The following is a 5181-nucleotide window of genomic DNA, read 5'->3' as shown; positions in this document are numbered from 1 at the left end:
ATATATATAAAGAGAGAGAGAGAGAGAGAGAGAGAGAGAGAGAGAGAGAGAGAGAGAGAGAGAGAGAGAGAGAGAGAGAGAGAGAGAGAGAGAGAGAGAGAGCTATCTCTTTAATCTGGACACAAATTTTAGTCATGTTTTGAAAAAAACAAACATTTTTGGTGAAATGTTTACTGAACCGAAAAATGGATATGGCTGAAAATCGAAAGTTATCTAATCCGAAATTAACCACTAATTAATCTAGTGACTTAGATCAAAGATGCCCTTTCGTGTTTGATCGCTGAGTTATGATGAAAAATAGATGGAATTAAAATCATGTGAAATATGCCGACGGAAGTTGATCCTGAGAGTTTTGCGAGTGACTCTCATATTCAAGAATGACGAGATACAGTCCACTGTTCACTGGCAGTTCACATGATAAGACACCATTAACAATAACTTTGCAGTTGCTATGCTCAATAAGAGATTTAATCAAATTCACATATTTACGAGAAATTCCATAATAATGTAGGCCCCTTCACAAAATTGACCGGCGCTCACAATGAAATTTGTTTTCATAGTCCACAAATACCATCTAAAGTGGATTTATATATTCTATGTATTACTGTACAACATGTCTTAGAATTGAAATTTGGTCTGCGCAAATTCTTCCTTCTCGAAATCGTGCTTGTTAATCTCTCAGCTTGTCATCAATCTTTTTCTCCAGTCTTTACAACAAGCATAATATATATTTTAATAACAACTGACGTAAGTGTTTTGCCTATGTAATTATTGTAATCAATCAGGTCTCTTTTTGCCTAACCATATTCACCAATACTCCTAACTCCCATTCATCAGGTTTCCCCTCTTCCTGCCACATTCTACAAAATAATCTTATATTCTGGGAGTCACTTCATATTCAGCCAGTATCCTCTGGGCAGTTATTCCATCGTATCCAGAAGCATTCCATCTTCTCAGGTTTTTAATGATAGCGGTAATATTGCAAGACCTATCACATTGTTTTATAAAAAAAGAATTATATTTCATGAAAATCTATTTTAACCCTTGATAATGAATCATACCCAAATAAATTTCCTTTAATGAAATGTTAGCTTGGATACAATTGAAATTAACTTTTTGTTACACATCTCTCCAAAGAATAAAAGCGGAAAAAGAACTGGGAGAAGGGAGTAATTCAAGTAAACGAGAAAAGCCTTTTTTGGGTGGCTAGAATTCCTCCCAGATACTCAAAATGTCAGTGCTATGAGTTTGGAAGAAATTGCTTGGAATCCCAGTAAATGGCGGAAGATTTGATACTTGATCTGTTGTTCCTCTCTCTCTCTCTCTCTCTCTCTCTCTCTCTCTCTCTCTCTCTCTCTCTCTCTCTCTCTCTCTCTCTCTCTCTCATGCATACACACACACGAGTGGACGAATACACACACCCACGTACATCAACGTCATTTTCATCATCTTTACATAACAAAAACATTCAGTATACAAATCCGTTTATTTACAGTTAAGCTTAACCTAACAATAAAAAAAAAAAATTACTACGCAACGTATTGAAAATATATGGTTGAATTAATTGCAGTAAATTGAAACTTTTACACTTAAATATTGATTATTTCTCTACTATTTCTATATACGATACAGTTCTAATGAATAGCGAATCCCGAGTACTAATGGCAAGCGAATCCTGGAACCTGATGAGGAGTGAATGAATATTTGTCTATTTAATTTTAGAAGTTCAACTATCGATATTCTTTCCACTTACCTATTATTATCCCCACTATGATCTCGTCAACGACAGAATAATATTAACATGCTTCGATACGGTATCTTGGAGTCTTTGCATAATGGTACATCAGATAATTACTAAAGTGAATGAAATGGTGCACTTAGTTAGAAATAGTTTAAGCTCAAGTACTTTGCAGACGAAGAGATTTGTTGTATTATATCCGGTGTAAGAATAAATTATGTTTTAATAGATGTGATGGTTTCCTTTCTTGGCCGCAATTAGTTTCATATATCTGGTAATAGTGACTCATAAAATGTAGTTGAAAGAAAATTCTCAGATTAAATATATCATCTTTGTAAATGTACATGGTGAGCAAATTTTTTTTACTACATTAACTAAATACAACATATAAAAAGTAAAAAAACAAATGGGGAAAAATTGCAACTTGAATGGCATGTAGGCTTTTATAACTAGAAAAAAAAAATAACAGAAAGAATATAAAGAACAGCACCATTACAAATTATTCCCAGTGGTCTATTGTTTTCAGTTTGGCAATCGGAAAGTTGAATTGATTTATCATATTAAATGATCTAATAGTGTAAAATAAAAATGAATAAAATACTGTTTTTTTTTTTATAATAGCCGTTCTAGTTACATTTTTATCTTGTAAAATTTAGTAGAAAATAGATATGTATGAAAGAATGCAACGTAGTATTTCAAGTTATAATAATCAATGGTACCCATCCCTATTAATGACAATTGCCATGTCATTATTCGGTCCTTTAGCCCTTAGCAAATTACTTGCATAAGAATTTTTTTATTTTTCGTCTCTATATTATGTCATTGTGCTCTTTAACAAATTTCGTGGGACATATTTATCCGAAATGACCCATCATGTTCTTGTAACGATGAACATAAGCTATTTTGTGGCATTTTACCGATATATTATGGCAGTGAGCCTTCACCAATAGCAGTATAAAATTCTTATTTGATATAAAATTGAGTAATTTTCCAACTGGTAAAAGATGGCTTTACGAATTGTCTCTTGCTCCAATATGTATTAGGCTGGATTAAAAGTCAGTTGTATAATATTTGTTTTATCTTTTTATTATTATTTTGCTCGCTTTCACTACTGCCAAAGAAAATCAAAATGACATAATATGAAGCAGAATTAATGTTTTATGAAATTAATCTTTACGAGGAACCTTTTTTTCAGTGGCTGATAACTTATATTTGAAGAGCATTTTCTTCCATAGAATAGTTTTACCTATGATAAATATGTCAAATGGGTAAAATATATAGAACATGATATAAAATAAAAAGAATTGACAGACTCATAAGAATATACATCTTTTTCCTCTTTTTAGTATTCTTTATCATATATGTATTATGATTATTTTTTTTTAAATAATAGTTGTAATTTCAGACTATGTTCGAATAACTTAAACAAATATGACTTATATATATATATATATATATATATATATATATATATATATATATATATATATATATGTGTGTTTTTTCAAAAAGGCCCATAAAAGAAACACAGGAAATATAAATAAATCACACTATATTTCGGTCAATAAACATCGACCCTCTTCAAGATGTAAAGTAAACATGAGGAATACAGTGGAGAGTGACAGTTTATATACGAAAGCAAAAGGGTGTGTTCAATTGTTCTATAGTTGTTATAATTGCTGGAAGGATTAGCCAAATTTAATTACATCCAGGTGCGTCTTCTTATTGTTGAGCCGCTCGGAGGAAGTCTTGACCTCTGATGCATATCTGGTGGTCGGTCTCCGTGGATTATCTTCTTAATGATAGGGTTGAGAAGAGTATTGTCCACTGTGTCAGCTTTCCATTGGCCGCCAGATAGGTTCATTGTGTTTAATTGATTTATGATGGCTGATTCCAGGATTTTCCTTCTATACGGACAGGTACTCTTAAAAAGCAAAGACGACTCACTCCAGTTAATCTGGTGCCCTAAATCCCTAAGGTGAACGAAAATCCCCGAGTTTTCATTGCCATATCTAACAGATCTTTTGTGTTCGGATAATCTTTGAGATAGCGAACGGCCCGTTTGCCCAACGTAGACTTTTTCACAATCCCCACATGGTACTTTATAAACGCCGGATTCTATATCTCTTTTATTTTGATAAACATTAATAAGGGCGCTTCCTATGGTCTTGGGATATGAAAAAACAAAGGGGTTCTCAGTTTTTATATTATTTGTTATATTTTTAATACCTTTTATATATGGGAGTTTTATCTTATTTTTAAAATCTCTTTGGTTAGTAACATCATGATCTTTATAATATATCGTGTTGGCTTTGTTGATGTCCTTTTCTATGACATACGTCGGGTAGAATAGCTGGGCGAGTTGTTTGCGAATGATTTCAAATTCTTTACTTAGGTAGGCTGGGGAGCAGATTCTCAAACCTCTAAGAAATAGATTGCAAGCTACTCCAATTTTTACAGAAATGTCGTGATAACTAAAGAAATGAATGTAGGAAATAGAGAAAGTTGGTTTTCTATACACAGTGAAATTATACCCTGTCGATTCCTTTATAATTAGTATGTCCAAAAAAGCTAACTTTCCATCTTTTTCCCATTCAGTTTTAAATTTTATGCTAGGGACTAGGGAATTTAGATTATTGAAAAATATATTGAAATCTCCCCAGCTATCATCCCAATATGTGAAAATGTCATCAACATAGCGTTGCCAAACCATGTTCGAAGGTTTTATTGTTGTTAAAATTTCTGTTTCAAAGTATTCCATGTAGAGGTTGGCTAAAATTGGAGATAACGGGCTGCCCATACTACAACCAAATTTCTGTTTGTAAAAATTTCCATTGAAAGAGAAAACGTTATTTGACACGCTTAGTTTAATTAACTTAATTGTTTTTTCAATACCGAGGGGGAAGTGATCTTCATAAGGGATTAATTTTTCCCTCAAGAAACCTAGTACATCATTGATCGGGACCTTTGTAAATAGGGATTCTACGTCAAGACTCAAGAGTTTTACATTGTTTACCGGGATATTTAATCTATTGAATTTCTGGATGAAGTCCTCTGCATGCTTAATATGAGCCGAAGAAAAGCTCCCTAGAAAGAGAGACAGCAAGTCTGCTAACCATTTTGATATATTATATATAAATGACCCTTTACATGAGACGATTGGGCGTAAGGGAATACCGTCCTTGTGAGTTTTTGGGAGTCCGTAAAGGGTCATTTTTATATAATATATCAAAATGGTTAGAAGACTTGCTGTCTCTCTTTCTAGGGAGCTTTTCTTCAGCTTATATTAAGCATGCAGATGACTTCATCCAGAAATTCAATAGATTAAATATCCCGGTAAACAATGTAAAACTCTTGAGTCTTGACGTAGAATCCCTATTTACAAAGGTCCCGATCAATGATGTACTAGGTTTCTTGAGGGAAAAATTAATCCCTTATGAAGA

Source organism: Palaemon carinicauda, chromosome 26 (genome assembly GCF_036898095.1).
Source record: "Palaemon carinicauda isolate YSFRI2023 chromosome 26, ASM3689809v2, whole genome shotgun sequence".
NCBI lineage: Eukaryota > Metazoa > Arthropoda > Malacostraca > Decapoda > Palaemonidae > Palaemon > Palaemon carinicauda.
The sequence above is the reverse complement of the archived record's forward strand: the minus strand, read 5'-3'. Positions refer to the sequence as shown.